A 24972-nucleotide genomic window follows, 5' to 3' on the forward strand; every position below is an offset into this window, starting at 1 on the left:
TCTTATTCATCATTAAATAGCTGGAGTTTAAAAAAAGAAGTGGGGCCAGATCCTGAACTCATGCCAATTGGTGTAAATCCAGAATAGCATAGTTTGAATCCCTCAAGTCAAACCACTAAGAAACCCAAATAAAAATGCATAATCAACCTCATTGTTTTTTAAGGAGTGACTCCCTGCAGTGAAAGCTCTGTAAGAAACATCATCTCGGCAAGGGCTTTCCTTGCCTCTGCACAGAGTTTCTAACATACGTCATTACACAGACTGAAGAATCAATTTCTCTGCATAGGACTAAATACTTCCTCCTTAGCTGAGCTCTTTTTGCAGTGGGGTTTGACTGGGGGAAGGATTGTGGGGTTTTTTCCTTCATGCCAAAAAGCACAAAGAGAAGTGCATTAAGAACACAGTTGATTGCTGATATGTCATACGATGATCTTTCTGTTTCAGAGAGATAGATAGAAGGTTGGATGGAGCCTTTTTAGTGGAAAGTCAGGGCTGCTGCTGGGGATAACAGAGCAGTCCCTGCAGCGTTCTTTGCTCAGGAAGATTAAAATAGACTGCTTCTCTTTCCTTCTATAGCTTAGGCAAACCAAAATCTTTGTATAGAAAAGGAAATATGAGAGATGCCAAACAGTTTACATTTCTTATTTCTGCAGGTTCTTTTTTTGCCCCCACTGATTGTGTATACTGAGTTTCATACTCTCTCTTCTCTGACTGTTAGAGGGAAATCAAAGAGACTGCAAAATCTAACTTAAAGGCAGCTAGGATGGAGGGTGATGAGTCTTTCACCACCAATTGACAGGATGCCCAATATACCTTATGATTCAGCTTGCCAACCTGTGAGTTGTATTTTTGCTTTTGTGTGACAGCAGAGGACATATTCGTTAATACCTGCACAGACCAGGTATCTGCTCTCTCTTCCTTCCTTCCCCAATGTCCAAACATGTTTTTCCCTGTTATAAACCCTGAGATTCAATGTTATCTATTTTTTTTTTCCTTAGCCAAGAGTAGAGGACTGACTGCTCACTACAGAAAATGGCTACTCTAAACAGAACAAAAAGGATATTTTGGCATGTTGGGATACAGGGGCTAAAAGCAGGGGTTAAAGCAGCACCCAGGCAGTGCCCTGCTGTCTCTGCCCAGTAATGGAATTTCCTCTGCCTTCACAAAACAGGAGGTTCTGGCAATGTGTTTTAGTGTGGACTTGTGCTGGTCCTTCTCTCCTCAGACACAGCCCACGGATTTTGCTCATTTTGAGTCAAGTTTGAGGGTTTTTGCAGCCCAGCTTACCTCAGGCTCTGGATAGAAGTGAAGACCTGAGCTTTTGGACACATGTGACTATTCATGTAAGCTGGAACAGTCTTCTGCAAGAGATGTCTTCTGCAACAGAAGCATCTCTCTTATTTTAAAGAAAACTTCAGTCTTATTTTTGTTGCTAGTTTTTTGTAAAAACTGACTACTTTTCTTTCTTTAAAGCTTAAAAAGAAAACCACAAACCCAAACAAAACCTACATTTTAAAAGGGAACAAAACCAAGATTATCTCTGTAAATGGAAGAATTCCTGACCTATGCAGAGGCCCCTAATTGCTGCTGCATGTCTTCATGTGGGAAAGGTGGTACTCAGCTTACCCTACGGAAGGAGAGGAGGAAAAGGAGAAAGATTTTTGCAGAGATTTTCAGCAAGAATTAGGCTGATTATTATTCCACGGCATCTGTCTCTTTCTACCTTAGGAGGCTATTGCATAAGCACCTCACAGTTTTAAAAACAAAAAAATAAGGTCATTCGTCATGGAATGTTTTACTTCAAAAATACAGGTTGCTAAATTAGCATAGCTCAGATCACCCTTACTAGGCAGCCTCTTGTCTTAAGGGACCATCCCAAAGTGTCGGCAAATTCTGCGAATATAAATTTTCCATCCTTTCTTTATAGGAATACCACCTTCCTTCCCAATCCCCAGTACCCTTCATTGAGTATCAGGGAAATGCCACAGGGTTGAATTTAGCAGATTAAGTCTAAATGACCCAAATCCTGCTGGTTTTTATCAGAGGAACTCTCAGTAGGAGCTGTCTATGGAAGACTTCTGTTCTGAGCCCAGGCATTAGTGGGAAAACTCACTCTGATAAATACAATTAGAATAATAGCTAATAATCCGTTATAGCTCCTTCCATCAAAAGACACGGCTGCAATTCACAAACATTCTGTATTAAAGTGGCATTAAAGTCTTCCTTTAACCATGTCATCAGCAGTGAAAAGAAGACATAGAAACAGTCTTTGTCTAGCATGACATAATGGATCTAAGTATTGTCTTTAAATTATTAGCCTGTGTTTGGTCTACAAGATAACCCCTCATGCAAAACAAACTCCATGAACTCTTAGGAGAATTTTTCTAAAGTCACATTTTCCCAGACTTCTTAAAGCTCATTTTGAATTTACCTTAGACTGAAATCTATACTATTTTATTTTGTACTGAATTAGGATAGAATTTTTTATCTTAGTAAAGAGGCAAGTTTTAAAAGATGATGTTAAAGTCACTTATTGCTCTTGTGTTCTGAGACTGTTTGCTGTTTTTTTGTTAATTTCAAAAGCTCAATTATGTAACTTTAAAATGAACATATTGCATATGCAGAGGTGCTGTTTTCCATAATTTTTCTTTTTAACTATGCATTGATGTTCTATTCTATGGATTATCTCCAGGGTAAAGACATTACAAAAAATTCCTACTGATTTCAATAGGAGCTAACAACAATTGTAAATATTATGGTTTACCATTAACATATTTTCCTATATTTGCGCATTGCACCAGCACAAAAAAAACCTGCAGCAATTAAAAAAGAAGATCAGAACAATTCCAAATGGCTCGTGTACCCCAGATATCCATTATTTTTTCACTTTGGGCACACAAGGAATGCTACTTTTGCCCTCTTCTTTCAGTGTCTCAGATTTCCTCCAGCATATTTCAGGGTTTTACTCCCTTGAGCTTTCACACACCAGAAATAGTCGCATTGGTGCTGCCCTGGGTTCTGCAAATCCCTGCTAGCAATGTACTGTCTCAGCATCAGAAGTTATTTGGAGTCGAGTGCTGTAAGCAGGTTTCAAATGACAGAGGTCTGCATTGGCACAGCTTCACAGATGCTAAAGTCCTGCTTAGATGATTCTGGCATAAAGAGCACACTGAGAGGAAAACAGAAAGTAGACTCTCCTTGACTATATCTGATTTAAAGATATATCCATACTGCTTCCATTGCAATCAGCTAAGACATACTTCATGACATATAACATATACTTGCAATCAGTGAAGACATACTTTATAACTTCCATTGCAATCAGCTAAGACATACTTTATAACATATAACATGTACTTGCAATCAGCTAAGACATACTTTGTAACATATACTTTATAACCTGCACTGTACCCACAGCAGGGCCTGTAAAATCCTGGGCAGAGGAGCATGGAGTTAGTGATTCACGACAATATTTAAGAAATAATAGATGAAGTGAGAGATGGAAAAGGACTTAGCTTCAGAAGGGTTCAGGATGAAGTTCTAGCTATAAAATTGCTGAGTAAGGACAGCACAAGGACTTCCAAGGGATAAGACTTCAGTAGGATGCTGAATAAAGTCCCAGCCAGGGCAACACAGTGTCAAGGCTGAAATTTCTATTGTGGGAAATATTCCTGGTGGGATGGAAGCACAGGAAGTAATATCAAGGAAGGAATTCTTGTGAAACAATGTCTAGCAGTGCTTTGGACAGACACCTCCTCTCTATCTGTGTCCTGAGCCCAGTTAGACCAGTCCCTGGAACAGCAAAGACTTGTACTCATCATTTAGCAAGAGGAGCTGGGGGCTGAAAACAACAGCAAAAAGCTGAAACTTAAAATACTAAAATAAGAAGGGATGCCAATGCATTATTTTGTAGTTTGGGTTGTTTTTTTTTTTTTAATAAGATGGTGATATTTTTATGTCACTCAGCTGTATGTTCTGTTGCAACCAGAACTTCTGTGGTGTCAAGGGTACTTTTCTTCGTACGCTTTGTATCAACCCATTTGCTGTCACTTCCCAGGCAGATCTAAGTTAAGACTCTGTGAGAAGACTTTAGGACCAGTGGACTCACATGGCAACACTGTCAGCATTCAAAACAATACACACATGGATGCTTGGAAAAGTATTAAGGGGAAAACGTCCCAGCTGAGTAGGTGTCAACAATGCCCTTGAGAATTTCTGCCAGGGCCTCAGTGCCAGGTGACTCTTGGGCTGGCTGTCCCACTCTTGGCAGCAACGGGCACTTCCACATCCTTCATTAGATGATGTGCACAGGAAGATACAGTTTAGGCATGGCTCAGACAGTTAATGCATGCAGCAGGTGGCTACTTATATGAGATAGACTGCACACATTCCCACCAATGCCGTATTTGAAATGATTTACACTTTTAGTCAGAATAAATCAGAGAAATCTCACCTCAGGTTGCTTATCTAGTCCTTAGATAGTGCCAGAACAGAGCCCGTCAGCTGGAATTTGGGTCTTCTATTAATTATGGCATCTACTTACTCTTAAAAAAAAAAAGTTCACATGATAAAATTATGTGCACTTCTGCAAGCAAAAATGCCTCTACAGAAATATATAAATTAGACTGTAGAAATTTCTCATCTGTATTTTTTTCCTTTTGCCTTGGAATGCAGGTTGAAACAGGAAAAAAGAGCTACTGCCTGTCTTTCATAATCTTTCTGTACATAGGGTTTATTCATCTTCTGCTTTCCTGTTATTTTCCCTATAAATGCCATTTTAGATTGCTTGTTTTCTTCTTTCTTTCCTAGTTCAGCAGTGGTTTATTTCCCTTTTCCAGTCTCAGTTATGAAACCTTTTGTTTTTCTCCCTTAGGAAAACGTTATAGAAAGCCAAAAATAATTCTCTGTTTAAGAGATGGAAAATATTTTATTTGCTTTAGAATTACTTGTAGCCTGTGCTTGTTGCTCAGTCCACATTCCATGGAACCACATAAAAGCAAATAAGAAAAAAATAAAAGTCATTTATAACGTCAGAGTCTGAAATGTGACCATTTTATATTTTTTCCTAATTTTTATATATTTTATATATATATGTGTATATATATATATATATGTGTGTGTGTATATATATGTATGTGTATATGTATATATGTATGTATATATATATTCCATTTTTTTTCCCCTCAAAGAGATGTACCTTGAAACAAACTGGTATTATTCTTGTATTCATCTATTCTGGAATATGTAACTTCATTTAGTTAAGCCCTAGGTGAGAATATGATAGTCTTGACTGTTGGATTTGTTCTGCCCAATGGCTCTATTCAAGATCTCAGTTCAAGCTTTGGACTAGCAGTCCTAAAATCAAACTTTAATGCCTCCTAAATTTATTTTTAACAGACTTGTGATGCTGGAACTGACCCTTTCATCTCTATGTATTTTAAGATCTGTGACAAAGCAGTTGGAGATCTATTGTTATAGACAGGAGTAGGCAGGTAGATCAGGAACAATCCTTTTTCTAAATTCCAGCATAGGAAGCAGCCTAAAGCTCCTGTCCTTTCCTGCAATGTGTACTGCAAGGCAATGTGTATATTTGCACATAAAAAGAATGTATTTGCATGAGCATTTGTCCACAGAAGTGTCTCAGAGCCAAGCTGAAACAGCACCTAGTTTCTGTGCTTTTTACATACAGAAAAGCAAATCATCCTCTGGAGGAAAGCGGTGCATCTTTAACTGATGTCAGTAGAGCCCTGACAATTTGCATCACCTGAGGATCTGTACCAGATTTTGTGTATCTGTCCTCACACAGGAATACACATCCCTCCACTGGTGTAAATGAGTGCTGATAATAGCAAGGGATAGCAATGCATAGAGATAATAGTGAACAATGAGAAAACCATTAGGCAGCATTCTCATCCTTCCTGTAATAGGTTTGTGATGTTCTCTTACAGTATTTTAATATAAGGTGGTAGGAGTTTTGTTGCTTCAGGGTTATAAAGATATATTTGCTCTTTAGATAATGATTTTTTTTCTCTGTGCTGTGTTTGCACAGCCTGCTTTTCATGCAGGTATTATTGTATTATTTTATGCTCATTGCTCAGCTCTTATTTTCATGTGGTCTGAAGTTGCACTTTCTGAGAGAGATAGAAGTGGGTCAATATCTTCCATGATTAATCACATCTAAGAGTGAACATTTTGATGAAATTGAAGTGATTTTAAATACAAAATTAAATCTTATCCTTCCTGCCCTCTTCTAGCCGAAAACAAGGGGATCTGTGATCTGCAGAACTAATGAAGCTTGGCTTCCAGAAGATTTGTGTCACAGTTACATTTTCTGATGCATGACAAGATGTGAGTTCTGATCTAAGCTTCTCCTGGTGTTGAGGCTTTTATAACATCTCACTCCAACATGGAGACTTCTCTGTGGAGAAATGGCTTCAGTTCACTCAGCAGCCTTCTCCTCATAGGAGAACCTACAAAGTTCTCTCTGTTACACCCTGCCAGCTACTTTTATGGAGCTTGCTAGAGGTTAGTATCTCTGAAATCACTGTAACTGACTCAAACTTGGTTGAAACTCTCTGTGGGATTTGCAGTTACAAAGCAGAAACCAACATAGACACATACACACAGAGAGAAAGAGAGACACACGGGCATAGGAGGAAAAAAGGAAAATATTGTATGGTCTCAGAAATCACATTTTGCTCAGGAACCCAGGGAATAAAGACCAAGTCCTAGATCAATGAAGCAATGTACATCAGATGGCTGAACAGTCCACTCCAAATCTGTGACCCTGTCTTGGAACTGGTGTTCTGTTTTAATAGCTGCTTAAAAGTCTTGGATTATTAAAGTTAATGAAGAATTGGGGAATTACTGTAGGCATTCATGGTACACACAGTAGAGGTTTACCACTGGGAATGGAGTCTGTTGCTCCTCCTGGCTTTCCATATGAATTTGGTGGATCATCTTGTTCCACCTGCCAACACTTGCATGGGCATGGGCTGCTGCTGAGGAAGTTACTGCTAGAGAGTTTATATTTGCTGAAGCTCACTAAAGCATCTATGTCATTCTCAAGAGAAGTAGAAAATTGACACTGAAATTAATATAGATCTTAAGGAGGCTTGGGATGTTCTTCAGGTTTTGATGAACTTTGGATGTGTCTTCAAATTCTGACCTTTCTATTAAAATTCAGGACAGATTGCTGTCAATCTGTTTACCGTGTTGGTTTCTAATTATCCTGCTCCAGTGTGAGAATTGCTCTTATACTGTTTCTTCTTCAAACTCAACATCCAGCATCTTGGTATTGCAGTGCCTGCCTCCATGGAGCATCTTTCAATCTGCTTCCTGGAGCAGTGTTGTTTGGCTTTAAGGTTCTTCACAGACTTTTTAAGTGATAGCATTTTTGGAAAGAGAGGGTATCTCTCCATATTTATAGAGATTATTTCCTTTCTTTTTACCTCAGTTAAGGAACCAAGCTCAGCCTTCTTTTCTTGATTTTTTTCCCCCCCTGTGAGGAATCCTGATTCTGCCTCTTTTGGGCTATTCAGCTCTTCAGTCAGTTCAGAATTCTCACAGATGTCCATGTCTTTAATTTGCTGGTTTTTAATTTGCAAATCCATTCCCTGTAGGGCACCAGTAAATTGCCTGTGTGTGCCTAGCTACTCACATGGCCCCCTTCACCATAGTAGCTGAGTATCTGGATTTGTCCTGATATCCAGGAACACTGGACAACTGACCTTATCTGAACTAGCAGGGAATCTTGGGAATCTCCTACCTTTGCTCCAAGGATTCACTGATTCCCATGCCAAAGACCTCTCTTCAAGTTATTTTCTTCTGTAATGTTCTGTGCTAATAAATCTATGTCCAGTCAAACTTCTGAAGTAGATAGACTGCATGGCTCAGTAATTCATGCTGTTTTACAATCTAGGTAGGTCTAAGAGCCAGATTCTGTCACCACTTATACGCAAATCTGCTTGGCTGAATTCACTCGGTGGCTTTGAATTCACTCGGTGGCTTTGAATTGGAAAAGACATGAGATAACATCATACACATCTGATGTTACAGGTGTTCTTGAGCTGACCTCTGTCCCACCACTGGAACTAGTTAGATAGTTCTGCATACTGTCAGATTCTCTGCATACTTGCCATGACATTCATTAGGGATGGCACAGCCAACTGCTGTAAAGCTCCCCACAAGAATTCTTCATTACTCATATGGGGACTGTGATCCTCATGTTAGCTTCAGGAACATCCAATGCTGTTTGCTTGTTTCTGCTGAGAAAGGGGTGAGTTTCTCCTTTTTGTTAAACTGAATACAGAAATATTTTCCTCACTAGACATGCTCTGACTGGAACTATTATACCACCTTTATCACCTCATTTACCGTGGCTCCTACAGCCATGTGTACAAGCCGATAGGGAATACCAGATTTTATCCTTGTTGGAAGAAAAGTGTTGGCAAAGAGTTTGAGTCTCAGACATTTAAAGGTATTTAGCCTCCCAAAAATGGAAGAATCTACTAGTTTTTAAGGCAGGGATCAAATTTCTGCAAAACTCTTTGCTTTCAGCAAGTTATTTTAGAGGCAGGCAGAAGAAAGGAAGTACTGTGGCAGGGGAAGAGGAGAAGAAGAGGATGAGAGGCATCTACAGTGTGTCTCTACTTTCTGCTAAGGGCAACCCTCAGGCTGGCTTTAAGTCTATTTTAACCCAGTCTTCAAATCCCAAGCCTGGAAGCGTGGCTAGAGCGTTGCCTCAGGAGTGCATCCCGGCGGTGTGCACATCTGCATGCTCCCTGAAGCATCTGCAGCACTCAGAGACAGGATATCCAGAATTTGGGCTTCAGCAGAGGTTATCTGTGCAGGAGGCTATGAGGTGATGGAAGAATGGACAGCAGTGGGGAGGAGTTACAAGGGTAAGGGGAGAAGACCCAGAGAAACTGTAGAGTGCAGATGGGCCAGCAGCCCCAGCAGAGGCTCCTCTGAAGTTTTTGAATGCGTGGTTCATTTACATGTGCAACTGTAATGATGCTGGGGGAGGGAAGGAATGACAGGGGTTTATGTTCTATTTTTATGAAGCCTCTCACTCAGGAGAAAATCATAATAAACAGCAAATACTAAACATTCTCCTTAGCAGATACCAACTGGTTGAAGGCCAGTAGGCAACTCCTAGGCATAAGGAAGGAGCCCACTGCTGTATGCCCAGAGTTTATGTGACTAGCTCTCATCACTGTGGGGTAAGAGGTTTATCAGATCTCATGAAACAATGCAGTTTAACCTGGCTAGACAATGCCTGGGAGACCTCCAAGAAATACCCAGAGTGCTAAGAGAGGACAGTGGAGTACGTCTGCAGATAGCACGATTTTTGGGATGTCTCTGCCTGCCATTAATACCTCTGTTTTTCAGGTTAAATGTTGGGGGTCCCCTCACAGGATACACACACACACACACAGAACAAAGTTGTTTTCCCTGTTCACATGCCAGAGTAAATTATTCCTCACACACCTCTCACTGGTTTGTCTCATTGACAACAGGCCTCCTTCTTCATTTCTGTTTTCTTTTGTGTGATGTAGGTTTGAGATGCTGACACATCCTCACTAAGCAATTTACATCCTGCTACCTCAAGCACAAATAGTAATATAAAATAAAAGGAATCAAACCCCATGTTTTTGCGGCAGTTCTTTACAAGGCCTCATTGCAGTCTGCTATGGCCAGCTCTCAGATCTAACACCAGAAACACTCGCATTTAAGAGATGAGCACAAATACACATTAATGTTACATTTTAAAGTGCTTTAGGAAGTAATGCACTTACTCACATGTGGAATAGTGCTAGTAAATGTCCCTACCAATATCTAAAAGTGCATCAAGTAGCAAGCATGTAAGCTCTAGTATACCTCTAACCATGGCAAGATCTTGTGGCAGGATGAATAATAGACCTACCATGCAAATGTAAGTAATAATAATAACAATAATAATAATAATAATGTCTCTTCTGCATTACTGTGTAGCAGTAGACCCTTCAGTCCTTGCAAAGGCGGTCCTCATTCGACAGGAGGGAATGAAGACATGGAAAAGTTTTGCTAGAGTTCACCCAACCAGACAAAGCTGAGAGTAAAACCTGTGTCCCAGGGCTCTGATCTGTCAAGTAGGCACAGTGCCTTGAAAGAGAGAGACAAACGGGACAAGAAGTGTTAAATGTTATGAGGTCACTTCTATGGCATAAACAACATTACTCTAAATCATGAAATATTATTTACTCCCTGGACAGCTTGATAACAGAAATAATTTTGGCCAATTTAAGGTCTGTAATTTGGCCAGAAGTCCTTAACAGACATTCATGATCAGTGTCAGTTATGTACACTAGAAAGAATGAGCAGTGGAGGCTGGAAACAAAACTGAATATTGAATTTGAGGAGGAACTGACACACCTGTGTCACTGACATATATTATGAAATTTTTTTTGTTGAGATTTTCTTCTCTTGAGAAGCTGAGGGGCTTCAGGAATAAAATGTAAATCATGACTATTTGTTGTTGTAGAATGCAACAGGTGGATCTGTAATTGGTTTTATGTGGTTATTTTTAATTAATGGGCAATCACAGTCCAGCTGTTCAGATTTTCTAGTTAGTTATAAGACTTTGTTATTTATTTTATTTTATTTTTGTTTTGCTTTTTGATAATTTTTAAAATCTTTTAGTATAGTTTTAGTTTAACATTTTTAATATAATATATATTATAATATAATAAATCAACTTTCTGAAACATGGAGCCAAGATTCTCGTCTCTTCCCTCATCCTAGCTGCCTACAAACACCACACACGTGGTTTCAGGTTGGGAGGGCTGTGAAAGTGTATTACATGCAACTGCAGCAAGGTTTCTTGCAGCCATGAGCCATTTATGAGTTGCACAGAATGATGAGGAGTAGAGAGAAAAGGTAGGTTAAGAATCTATTGTCTGCTGTTTCAGTCTGCTTTGATGGCAGAAAGCTTAGCAAGCACATGGAAGACACCAGAAATATTCCTCTCATGGAAGCCAAAGGAAAAGCCTCTTACGGAGGCAGGCACTGCATGCAGCCTGGGGAAGCAAAAAGTAATTATCACACACAGAAGTGCACGTCAGTAAGTTGACAGAGTACCTTCTTCAAAAAACACTGCCTAGCAAGACACAGTTTCTTCTTCCCACTGCTGCATTTCCCCTCCCCCTGTTCTCCTGTTAAGTAGAGAGCCATAGAGGGGTCTGCAGCCTTGTCCCCTCATCACCTGGCACAATCACAGCAGTACATGCAATCATCAAGTCATGCAGACAAAGTCTGGTGCTGTCAGATCTTTCCTGCCTCACCCAAGAAGAGCTCTGGTATGATGGATATGTCTGGCTTAATTGGATTCTGGGCTGAATTTTAATGCTCAGTAATAAGAAGAGCATTTGTGTTTGCTCATCCCTCCTGGTTGTGGTACAGGGTTTGATGGTAACAAGTTTCATTAGCTTATCCTGATTAGCTTTTACCCAGGGACATGACTTTGAAATGGATCCTCCATCCTGCCTGGTTTTCCATTCTCTTCTGGGGCAGAGCCAGTGGTTCCCAGACCCGAGTGCTCTGTGGCACACTCTGGTGCATGGATGAGAGCAGGAACACCGAGGGAATTCTTACAGAACTTGTACCACAGGCAATGGGTGTATTCAGTGTAGACCCAGGCTGCATTTGTTAGCAGCAGAGGTGGCAAGGGAGGTCTGCAAGGAGGGCAAGCATGCCTTCAGGATGTGAATGTGCCTTGGATGTTGATGGAGTTTCTTTCTCTTACCAGGAAGGGGTTATTTGTGTAGGTTACTTTCTCCTCTCAGCTTGTACTGTAGGACAATACTGATTTCTTCAATCTGAAAAGACTTAGGATCTTGGAGTATCACTCTTTCTTCATTATCTTCTAGCTCTATTTTTTTATTTCTTCATTCTGGTGTTACTTGCTGCTGTTGAATTCCCTGAGGTGAGCACTAACCAAAGGCAAAATTAGTAACTGTTCTCCAGGGATCCAGTGTGGCACTAGTTGGAGATATTTCACAAAAAATAGTTAAAATATGACCAATTTAATGACATTTCTCTATTACTAATCCTTCTGCTAAAGTCACAAAGAAAAGTTAGGACCTGAGTGCCTCCTTGTAGTACAGGGCTTTTGCAAAGATAGCAAGAATGATACTGGCCTTCAGGAAAAGACCTTAGAGCCCCTCTCCAAACTTCACTGGCTTCTTCCAGACAGCACCTCCAGTTTGTTCTTACTGAGTTCACCTTTGTTCCTCTTCCTCACTTGCTATTTTAACCTCTTTTTGCCCCAAACTTCCATTCTACAGTCCTGTTTTGAGAGCAGAGTGTGAGAGCTACACAGTAGTGGCTTTGTTTGAATACAGCAGTGCTGAGAACAAGGCTGTGAGGAAGGTTTCTGCTGCTCAGTTCCCAGACATCTCTTGGGAGGACAAGGAGCATGGCATGCCAGCATGAACTGAACAGTAGGATAGGTAGGATGAAGTGACATGTGGATGATACACCTGTATCCTGATTAGAATATATCTTCCTTTCTCTCTAGATAAACATCTCTGGCAGGCAAGTGAAGTCTGAAGGAATGGGGGATTCAAAAGTACATAAACATGTATAGTCACTCACTGTTGTCTATGAATTGTCTAAGTGAGATGTGCTTTATGTCACCTCTACTCAGTTTTTATAGCTGGTGACTTACATGGGTTTCAGAAACCCACTGAATTAACAAAATCATCGGGAAGGAAAGATGGAAGGGAATATTTGCTCAATGTTCTTTTAAAAGAACTTCACATTTAATTGTTTTATTTAGTGGTGCAGTGATGAATACAGAAAAAAAGTCAGCTCTTTTGTCCTGTGTTTTCTGCATCAAAGAGTGAGTGAGCATATTCTGAACCTGGGACTAAAAATGCCACAGAGATAGCTTAGGAGAAACTCTGAGTAAGCAAAAAAGGAGTCATGCTGCAAGAATGAAAAACTAAGTAGAGCATTCTAAGCAAGAGGAGCCAAGCTTGGGAAAATTCTGACAGAGCATGAAAAACCACAGGTGGGAGTTCTCAGTAGGCAAGCAAAATGCAGACTGAAGCAAGCAAAATGCTGTCTACCTGTCACCCAGTTCCTGCCCTACGCTGAAACAAGGAGCCACAGTTACATGTGCAACTCAAATCAAGTGTAGCCTTCCTCAGTATCAACCTTCAGACCACAGTCTGTGGAGCTAGAAGATTCCTCTTTTAGGAGGAGTCTCTCTCTCTCACTCTTTTAGACATCCTCTTTTGCCCGCCCATTCCTGAGCTGTTGTAGCAGATGTGTTGTGGCATGTGCTGTGGGGTGAGCAGCAGCCATGGCTTTCCTTTGGCACAAACTTCAGAGATGTATTTATCAATTCTCACCCTGCAATGGAGGATTCTCCTATTTCAGCTGAAATAGTAGGTTTTGTCTACTACCACTACCCTCTGCTAGCTGGGGAGATCTATGGCAGACCACAGAGTGGCTACCCTCCCAGTAGGCTACCATGTGTTTGAATTAGGATAAAATAAAGTGAGCTTAGAGGTGTTTGTCTACCCTTTATGATGGAATTTCTGTGGGTGACAGGAAATCCAAGTTTGCTCAGCAAAGATGCTGTGAAAATCCAGAACTGCGTTTGTAAGGCTGGGGTTGCTGGGCAGGATTGAGGTGAATGCAAGAGGTCTGCCTTTGAAGGAAGAGACATGGGGAACTGGAGGAAGTGATGGAAGGGACTCAGATGAAGACTGAGTCTTGTGCAAAGGACAAACAGATGCTGCATGTGGCAAGATGGGTGAAGGAGAAAGACTGGAATAGCATGAGAAAGAGCAGGACAGGGTTCTAATGCATCTAATCCACACTGAAGAACAAGCAGTAACTTAGACATCTTTCTACATGAGCAGCAGAGCTCTGTGGATGAGTAGGGCTGGGCTAGCAGGGTTTGGGGGTACTGGCAGCAATATGGGTGCTCAGGACTAAGCTAAAGCAGGTACTGCAGGTGAGAAGAGCTGCAGAGCTGCACAAAGGAAACCTGCCTGCACTCTGCTTGTCACAGACAGTTGCTATTTATCTTTTGCTTCCCCAAGCTCTGATACTCATATAAATTATGAAGGAAAAAGAGAAGTTCCTCAAATGAAGAGGGAAAGGCTATGTAGCTTCATATTGATGGACTTAGATAAAAGAGAACTTGATAGAGATCTGGAAAAGTGACATCTCAATTTTATCCTGCCCGTCACAATGATGAGTGCAAGCGTTGGCTGATTACTTGCTACTGCCCCTTCCCTTTCCCTTGTCCTTTGTAAAGTTCTGTTTCTCAGGGGCTCCTTTTCACTGAACAGCTCAGGTTGTTCTTTGTCCTTACAGCCTTGTGATCTCTACTAGTACCAAGCCAGAAATCACCTCATTTGCTGATAGGTATTCTAGTTAATAATAGCAAGTCCATCCACTGAGGATGTTCCTGGCCTGCTTTGCAAGACAGGAATGCTGCTTCAATGCTGGCACATTGCTGGCATACGTGTGGGGATGCTTGCACCCATTTGTGTGCCTGCAGGTTGCACACAGTCCATGCAGCCCTGAGAACGTGGGGTGTCCCATGATGCTCACCAAGCTGTATTTATAATGGTGGAAAGAGCATGACAATTCCATAGCTGGCTGAAAATCTCCTGGGCAGAAAGCCTTGCTGAATTTCCACTCACAGGATTTCTCTGTGTGTGTATGATTGTCTGGGGATTCGACTATGAAGAATCTAAACCAATTTTCTCTATCAGTCTTTTGATGATGTTGTTTTAATAATTAATTACATAAGAATAGGTTTTTTTAAAAAAAGAATAGATGAAGCTATCTCCCAAACAGCATTCAAACCAGCCTCCAAAATAAAGATTTTCCACAGAATAAACTATAGACCTAAAAAGAAAATTACTCATATGTTTTGTCTTTCTCTAGTGTCTTCCAGATGCTTAGTGTGACATTCCTGTTCTGATACCTTAGCACAAATGGGGAGCAACCATGGAAGGCAATGAAGCCAATCCAGTGGAAGTCCACAGCCATGAGCAGGCAGAAATGAGGAGAGAGCAGGGGCCCTTGAGGGTCTAGTGGACCTGCAGGCAGCAGATTCAGATTTAATTAAACTTTTAGTAGCTGGATTGAGCAGTTAATAACAAAAGTATTTCAGCCTTAGTAGAAGTACAGGCTGCATTGCTAATTGAAAAACAGATCTTGAATAAGCAAACAAGAAGAAGGGTAGCACTGTACCAGAAAAGGCTGTTGTTTGTGTGAGAACAATTAGCTGTAGTAATGGACATGCCACGTGTGCCAATGCCACAGCAGATTTCAGTGCACTGCTGCGTATTTCAAGGTTCATGCCCATCCTGGTTCTAGCACAAGTGAGACAAAGATGCATGGGTAAATATTTTTTTTTCTTTTGACTTGCGTTTTAACTTTCAGCCCAAACCGATTTTTATTTTCTAAACATGATAAGTGTGAAGCCTTTGTTACCCTATTTCCTCCTTTTTTGTTTAATTCAGTCAAGGATACTGGAGAATCACAAATAGGAATGTCAACACACTCCTTTCCTTCGACACTCCAGTATTTAAATAAAAAAACCTCAAAGAAACTCATCATCACCAAGACCCTCACAAAACGGAATGTAAGTTACCCTGCCTTTATCCGTCTTCCCCTACTTCTTCCCTGACACACTCTGCTGAGAAGAAGAGCCCCAGGTTCCTTTCAGTAAGGATCTGACACAAAAGAAGAAGAAGGTAAATTTGAATAAAAACTGTGAGAGGAAAGGAGATATGAAATTAAAAAGACAGTGTCATATGAAGGCATCCTTTATAAATGCTAAAGAAGCAAAAAGCAAAACACTTTATTATACCTTGCATTTCCCCACCAATTATTTAGAGGGACACAGGAGAGCAACAGCCAGTCTGTTGTAATACATGCATAGTTAATCAGTTGCCTCTGTTTAGCCTCCTCCTTTAACAGACTGAGGGTCTTGAGACAGACAGCAAGCCCTCCCAGGGAGAGATAATAAAGAGAACACTGATACAAGAACTTGTTAAGAAAAATTAGTTTCAGGAGAGTGATTTATGTAAAGGATCTGGTAATCACCCCAGCCCCAATGCTCCCTGACAACAGTGGTTTTTATGAAGGAAATTAAACACCAGAACCACTGCTGCATGGCCCTGTCCTTCAGAAGTCTGGCCTAATTAAACAAAGCAAAGCAAAACAACAAACAGCTGGAAGAAGGAGATGAGGCAGTAGCTAAAGCTATCAACTGCTACATTTCAGAGGCACAAAGCTGCAGCACGTTGTGCACCATGACACTTAGTCATTCCAAGTTTCTGCTCCTGCATCAGATGGGCTTACTGCTTTGCATGTTGAGCAGTCCATTCTCAGATCCAGCACTGTTGTTTTGAGGAGAGCTACAGGTGAGGTGGCGAGGTTCTCATTCTCAAATGTGTGAATGTTGCTTGATCCCAGAGGTTCACAATTACCTCACAGCTTATGGAATTTCAAATGGAACATATTAGTGAAGGAGCCTCTGGATTTGTCTTTGAGGACCAACCTCCAGATGCATTTGAATTTCAGTTTGGTAAGATTGTACAATTTAATTTTTTTTTCTTTCTTCTCGACTTTATTCTCCATTTCCTTCTATTATTAACAATTCTTCATCTTACCTTTCATTTGAGTACTCCTTGGATTGATGTAAAAGCCCTAACTTTATTAGTTGCTGAGGCAGAATTGGGATGCCCAAAGCCCATTTTAATACTCCCCATCCACCTCTGGTACTTCCATCATACTGTTTCCTTTTTTTGTTTTGCTCCCTGAAGGTTTTTCTTCCTATGAATCTCCCATTGGTCAAAACCATCACATAGCTAGAAAGACAGAGGAATTTGATTTCATCTGAGGTCAAACAGTAAATGTAAGTGTCATTCCCTTGATCTTTTTGAGAAGCAGAGGCTACCACAGTCTTTCTGAACCATTAGAAGCAAGAGAAAGGCTGACGAAGGTGAAGGAAATGCTGGCATCTCCTAATTTCATCCTGACACTTGGAGCTCTCAGTACCAGCTGTAAAAAAGTCACTGGCTCTAGTTGCTTGCAGACAAAAGCAGCTGTGCTGTAGATGTCTAGTGGCAAAAATCCACAGCACTTTTATTCTGTGTTCACTGCAAGCAGCAAAACCCTTTCCAACAAACTTGGAGCCTCCAGCAAAAGAGCAAAAGAAGAGAAGCCAGAACTAGAAAATGTCACAGAAAGAGAGCTAAGGAAAGCAAGAATATTACACAAGTCTTAATTACTGTAAAAATAAAGTGTGATAGCTCAAACTCAATGACCCTGGAAAGCAAGCCAAGCTGTCTGCGGGAGAGAGTGAGAATTAAAAAACACAGAGAAGCTGAGGAACACTGATAAAGAATGCAGCAAATGCTTTGGGTTTAGAATCTCCCAGAAAACAAATGAAAGAAAGGCACAGACTTACATATGTACAATCAAAGTAATCCCTCCCCAGCCTTAACACCTTAGCAGCCCGCAGTTAAGGAACCTGTCTATTCCTAGGCATACACAGAATTTTGTTCAGGGCACTTTGCACATGAAAAGATCAACCTGTTGAGTTGGACTTGGATGGTCTGCATCTTTCATATCTACAGAGAGACTACAAAACATTGAGTAGTATATGAAAGAAAAAAACGCAGCCCCATAAAGATTCAAAACACCATTAGTCCTTCTCCGCTTGCTAACATCTCATTGGCACCTCCTGGCCTCAGCTGGGGTTTAGCTTCTAAAAGCTGAGTCAGTCTAGTGGCAGACACCTTCAGAGGTATAAGAGTTCAGCTGTGGATTATGGAGAAGAGAGTGATAGGAAAGGTCACAAATAATTGTCTTTTCCATTTTAAGGATCACGACAGAAAATTTCAGGCTGTGACACTGAACTGTTGAGTGAAGAACATCCAAGAATACCCTTCCAACATCTAATATCTTATCCATTCTAGCTAGCCACTGTTAGATTTCCAGAGTCAGTGTAATATGGAGCTGTACACAGATGTGAAAGTTCAAATCACCTTTAGTCTCTTTGCTATTTATTATTCCTAAGGAAAATCAGGCATGAATTTCCTTTCTTCATGGCCCTCAGCAGTACCCAGCCCCATAGGTCATCCCCAGAGCATCCCTTTGATACAACCAGGCAACACCACCTACTCCAAGCATGCTCTCAAGGTGTCCATGACCATTCCAATGGATTTTACTTCTCTTCCTCTATGATTCCAGATCTATGGTCTGCTAGAGGCTTTGGTTTTCTCTTTACAGGGGCTCCTACACAGTAGTGCAATTAAATTTCCATGTGTTTCCAATAGTTGTGTGAACTTTATCAGGGCAATTCTTAGCATTCCTTAGCTTTCACTGAAGCAGTAGCTGAAACAGTTAAGAAATTCTCTCCTTCTATACCCCGCCTTAACAAGGTTTTTCAGAAGCACTATTCCCCTTAGAAAAAAGAGTTTGTGAATTAAGGAGTTCAGAGCATATGTAATTGGAAACAGTTCCATCAAATAATGGCTGTGGACTGGAATTCCCCTCTTGCCCTGAGGGACATATTACTTTTTTTTTTCCAACACAGAAGAATATGAATTTCCATTAATGGAATCCTTTTTCTTTCTGAGCACTCAGACTGACCATTATTTGCCACTGAGACACGGCTGCCTCTGGGAAAGAAGGCAGCAATTCCCTGTAATCAGAATTGCCATTTACTCCACAAAATCTGTTGTACAGGTGTTAGGCTGGTGAACTGAGACCAGGCTGTTATTGGTGCCCTGCTGATTTTTGTTAACCAAATGGAGTTTGACAGAAGACTCCATGTTTAGACACACAAGCATGGAACAACAATAACAACAACAAAAATCCATTAAGTCTTACCAGGAGTTCAAGCAGCTTCAGCATTCCATGTTGCTGGGGGCACTGAGCCTTACAGCACCATGCCATGGCTCAGGTGCAGTGGTGCCTCCAAAGGAAGGGTACCATTTATTGCAGCATCCTCTTCGGTTTTTGTTGGAAGTCTTCAATCCAGCTGCATGCCCAGAATTACTCACTTATAACAGCCAAGGAAGTTTCTTCACCTGTGGGCCTACTGCATATAGCTAAACAGACCTTTCCAACTCAATGAAGGAGGTCTAACAACCTCTTTCTGCTTTGGACTCACTTTGAGTATGACCTTGCTGTGAATATTGTCATTCTAAACACAAGGATCCTACTCCAGTTCTTTCCAAAGGAGAGAAGCATGCCTTTGAACAAGGCAAGGATACAACACAAGTAATGCCCAGTCTTATCCCTAAAACATTTCTAAGTGCCAGTCTTGAACTAGTTGAGCCTCAATCTGTGCCTGTTTCCACATTTTTTTTTATACAAAGGCTCCTCATGCTGCAGTTCCCACTCGTGAAAGGAAACAAAGCTATCAAACACAAATAAAAGGGTAATTTCCCTTTTTCTAATCCAGTCAGCTGCAACAACATAGTCAGAAGTGCACAAAGGCTAGTGCAAAGTGATGAAGAATCACAGAGAAGCTTATGGAGGTCTAAAAGCAGTAGAATGGCATACTCTTGTGGGAGCTCACAAAATCCAGTCTGTACATTTGCTTTAGGACAGTGAAATAATTTTAAGGAAACCAGACATCTTTCAAGGAACATTGGTTTCTGAGGATTTGCTGCAGTCATGTGTGGTATCTTTAGCTTACCTGCAATGTACAGTCAAGCAGGGCAAGCTCTTAGTTCCTATCCAAAATGGCATACTGATCTGAGCATATATTTGCAAAGAGAGCTCTGTTCAAAGGCAAAGAAACTGTCTTCTCAGGGGCTCACAGTGGAGCAGCACATCTCAGATTTGGAATCTGAACAGCAGTGCTCCCATCTGCTCGGAATGACTTTAAAAAGCTCAGTCTTCCAAAGTCACCAGGACATTTCAGGTGCTCAGTTTTCATTAACACTCATGCAAAAAGAGCAGTTAGATCTTCCCAGAACGACTTAAATCCTTAAATAATCTTCCAGTATATTTTGCAAGAGAAAGTGTTTAGCTATTCCTAGCTCAAAGCTCCTCCTCATACGGCTCTGCAGCATCTGACTGCCAGATCACACCTAAGGGATGGGTAGGCATTCAGTGGCAATCTCTCTGTTTTTCTCTCCCCACTACCTGCCTCATACAGCACTTATGGGATTACTGGGAGTATTTTAAAAGTTGCCTATTATTCCTTATTCCAAACAGCTGCTCTACCTTAATTTTATGAAATATGTTAGTAGTTCCACAGAGGAAAAGGCAGCTTCACCGCTTTCTTTGACCAGCCATGTCCCTCACACTGTCTGAAGACTTAAGACACTCAAGTTTAGCATCCAGGCATTAATTTTTATCTCTTTGACATCCTCTCCAGCAATCGGGTTTCTAACACCTCCCCCTCCTCAATACCAATGCAGACACATTTGTATCCATGGTCACCACTAGTGCATGAGGAAGACCGTGTTACACCCCAGATCACTGAAGAGTTTTCCAATGTTTCTCCCATATCTATGGCACAGGAACAGACATCAGAATACCAGCAGATGGGATGGGTGTGGGAGAGAAGGTGTGTGTCTTCACAGGCAGTTCTGAACTGTATTAACACCCTTTTATAGGAAAGTAGACTTCATTTCTCAGGTGAAGTTCAGCCACCCTAATCCAAGCTGGATCCTGCTGCTAAATGAGGGAGAAAACACTGCACTCAGTCTGTGATGATGGGATTGTGCCACTGGAATAACAGCATCTAGTGGCTAGTCTCCAAGAAGATAAGTTGGAATTCAGAATCTCTTTCTACTGAGCACAAGCATAAGTTTTTGTAATCTCCCTCTGGCAACATTTGAGAATATTTATGGACACTAAAAGTGGCTAAGAAACCACCCACACGTTTTCAATGTATGATAAGGTCTCATGAGAACCTGTATCTTTCAATAAAATGCAATGCTTAGAATCAGCAAACTAGTTTTTGTTCCTAGATTGTTCATTGGAAGGTCATTAAAAAAAAACAACATTTAAAAGCCTTTTAGTGTTCCTTCTGAGCCAAACAAACACTTCTTGTCAGGAGGCTGTTTGGATTCTAGCAATTTTTGACTAGTTGTTGCTTAATGAATTGTCATTTAGACAATACCCTGAATACTTTGACTTCTTTTGCTTCACCCAGAAGTCATAATGGGTCATGGCATCTTTGGATCAAGCTGTCAGAAAGCAACTCAACAATTTTGCCTCTAATTGGACCCCTTAACAGAGCAAGGAAACTTCCTACTCATTATTCCAAGAATAGCAACAATGCCTTTTGAAAGAGGATTAGCAGAGTATTCAAGTGTGCCAGTACTCCTCAACTCTGAAAGCTCCTCCATTGATGCCAAGCAGCCAGATTAGTCTGCAGGAGGAGGGAGCCTGCACAGCCCTGATGTGGTGGTGTTCAGCATGGGTGACATAAGTTGCAATGGGGTGAAAACTCAGAGCGATTCCATGTGAGCAAGCACAGTTATAGCAATTCCTACTGGCAGGCTCAGCAGAAGAATTCCCATCTGCAAAAGGTAGCAGATTCCTCGAGCCTAAAACCAAAGACAAGGCAAAATGTTAGAACAACATGGGAGGAGGGAAAAAAGCTGCTTTCCATTCTATGCATATGGTACAGGCTGTTGCTTTCATGTTCCTTGTTCCTTCCTCATGTGAGTTCCACATAAAGGAATATGTGTTGGGATCAAGCACAGAAGAGGATAAACCTCATTATTTGAGGGCTGTATCTTGTTTGTGTGAGTTCTTTTACAAGGAGAAAATGTCTCATATGCTTATGTGAAAATTTGTTGGTATTTGTTCCTGTTGGCTGGTTGAACTTTCCATTTTATTTTTCCCTTTGCTTGCAGTAGCTTTCAGGGAGGGTCAGTTAGTAAAAGAGATTTGGTGTTGCCTGTTAGGGCATGCTGCAACTTTTCAGTTTGATCATTTTATTGTATCAACCCAAATTAAGTATATTACTTATGCTGCACTCCTTTCCTCTTGGGATACTTTCTGCCTGAATGGAAGCAGGCAAGGTGTGAGGACTCAAAGCATGTTCATGTGTGCCTTGGGAAAGGTAACATTTTTTATGATACCCTGAAATAGACTCAAGTTCTAGACAAACCCTTTATCTCTGGTTTTCCTTGAGCACATGTGCCATCTGCTTTTTTTTTTGCAGTATAGTAGGATAGATGAAGAACGCTCGGTTTAAGTACACATGGAAACTGGAAGAAATAATCCTAATGACACCTACACATTCTCAAGGAGATCCTCTTTTATCTCAATCAGAAAAAGGGTTTTCCTCCATAAGAAGACATTAGGGCCTCCTCTACTCTCAAGCTACAAGCAGATGTTTAGCCTTGTGCTGCTGCAAGACTTCCATGAGCATGAGGGGTGATTCCAACAGAAAGGTATTGCTTGCTTTGTGTGCTGAGGAATCACTGGAGGTTCTCACTGTGTTATTGGGGTGTGTTGTCCTCTGGAAAGGAGGAGACTGGTTAAAAGTCAGTGAAGCTGGCTGTTAGTAACAAGTGAGCAGCACAGGTCAGCTTTATTCCTGTTCTTGTGGTGTATTAGTGAGGTGAACCATTTCATTCCAGTTCATTTTGTGTTGCCCTTGCTACTTGCATTGAATGGCTTGCTTTGCTCAGCCTGTAAGCCCAGGTCACACTGCTCAGGTTCAAGGCTTTTCAATGGGTATATGAGCTCATTTGCTATCCCACTGGCAGGTTACATAGCATCTGCAGCCCTGGCAGAGCAAGAATAACGCCTAATCCACAGACACAGCATCATGCTTTTGAGACAGACATACTCTGCTTGAACCACAGTTTAGGTTATGCAGTACAGCACCAGGACTCAGATGTCATTCTTGTCACAGAGAGGTGCCCAGTTCTGTTCCCTGTGCTGACTACCCAGTAAAGTAACTTATTTTAGGGAGACCTTTAGGGGAGCTACTAGACAGAAGTGAGTTACACTCTGTGCTATAGGAAGTTTCTTCCTTATTTAAAGAGTCTTTTTGGTCTGCAAAGTATCACAAATCAGGGCAGAGGAAGCAGCATGGGAGGGCTAGATTTGACAACTGCAAGCTTTAGCAGTTAAGTGTAGGTTGTTTCTGTCTTTTAATCAGCACACAGCTTTTTCACCCCCTGACTTGTTTGATTCTTTGTGCTGGTTTCTTTCTCTCCCGTGAAATGAATTCTTTTGGCTCCTGTTCAATATGGTGTTAAGTGCCTACTTAATCTTTTCCGGTAGTTTAAGTTGCTGAGTAGAGAGGAAGCTTGGGTTATTGCTTAGAAACCAGGACGGAGCTGTTAGAAAAGTAGGAACTTCATGCTACAGCCAGGCTTGCCGTGTGGCAGTGGACAAATTGCACTGCCTGGTTTCACTTCAGCATCCCCCTGTGTACACAGATGAGCATTGCTCATCCCCCTTGCAGGGGGTAGCATGAGGTGTCTACCAGTGGGGCTTGTGGAGGGCTTTGAGAATGCTGCCTTTGAAGGATGAACATTATCCCTGCAGTGAGTGCTGGATGGCTGGACACGTTTGACAGCACTCTGTGGAGCAAAAAATGAGTGGGACTGTGCTTTGTAACAAAGGAAAGACAGTTTCTGGGACAGCTTTTGAAGCTGATTTCTATACATAATTTTAATATATTTTAATTTAGACACAATACAAGGTGCTACAACTTCAAAAGTTAGAGTAGGGGCTGAATCAGGCAGATGTACTGGAACATTCCTAGTGCTGTCCCAAAGCCAGCACTGAGATGTGGAACTTGAGAGCCTCAGATGGAGACAATCACATACTGTGCTTAACAACTCCATTTTCTCTTTGAGGCAGTTTAGGTGGAGCAGTTTGACTTACAAACACTGTTTGGTGAGAGAACTCTCAGGAGGGCAGTTTGAAATTGCTTACACATAATTCCTGTTTTCCCAGTGGCTCAAAGCAACAAATATGGGTGACAGAACAACTTCCTCTCCCAACAGGTGGAAGATGGAGCCTGAAAAGAGGCAAGGCTTGCAGGAGAAAGGGCAAGGAAAACAAAAGCAGAGAGAACATTTTTCTTGTCTCTGACAAAGACTGATATTATTTTTGGTATTTTTATGTTTGATGATTAGATCTGTAGAGATGTATGACACTCCAAATGCAATGGTAGAATTTGCCAGTGAGAATACTAAGAAAAAGATGTGGAGGCTTAAATTTAGATCCAGCTTAGCACTTTTTGCAGTTCAGTTTTTTTGGATTTAGAGCTCATTTGGGAAGGGAGAGAGGCACAGGTTCAAGTTCCCACTGATTCAGAGCAAAGATTTTCCTCTCCAGTCACTCAGAATTAGGCAGAAGAGGAACACAGGTCACTCAGTCTTCCACATGCCATATCAACAATTGGGAAATCCTGTTATGCAGGTCATTTATACAACAATCAGAGGTCTCCTTTTGGCCTTCTGCACACTCCTGAGAGGATGATGTAAGACAAGATAGGAGATAACTAAACACAGAGATCACTCCTAGTGCTCTCTTCCTTTCAAATGGAATTTAGCCCTGCTGAGAAGTTCAGAGTTGACATCACTGTGGTCTGAGATTTCCTGTTTACCTCAGAAAACAAGTATAGCACAGGCTGTGGTGGCTCAGGCTTCCATGGAGTGCCTCAGCAAATCATCATCACCTCTCACCCAAAGGGATGCACCACAGGAGCACGGGGCTGTGTTCCTGCATCCACCATCACTTCCCTCTTTCAGAGCATCTTCAGCCCCAGAATCAAAGGTCTTTCCAGACACTCCTAAATAATGTTCCTGCCACCCACAAGAGGTTCACTGATCTCAGTGAGGAAGTGGGGCAAGTACTTTTTTTTTTCCCCTGAAAGTGAGGTACTCACCCACCACCTGCTGCTGCCAACTGTGCCTGCTCTCAGCATCAACTCAGTGGGTCACAGCAAGT

At 41.3% G+C, this 24972-nt stretch overlaps 1 protein-coding gene across 4 annotated transcripts in view; it reads left to right on the forward strand.

The window, feature by feature from the left end:
• IQSEC3 (IQ motif and Sec7 domain ArfGEF 3) overlaps positions 1-24972 on the forward strand; it is a 101183-nt gene that overhangs the window by 2169 nt on the left and 74042 nt on the right. The gene's annotated exons all lie outside the window — the stretch shown is intronic.

This window comes from Motacilla alba, chromosome 1A (assembly GCF_015832195.1).
Source record: "Motacilla alba alba isolate MOTALB_02 chromosome 1A, Motacilla_alba_V1.0_pri, whole genome shotgun sequence".
NCBI classification, from domain to species: Eukaryota; Metazoa; Chordata; class Aves; order Passeriformes; family Motacillidae; genus Motacilla; species Motacilla alba.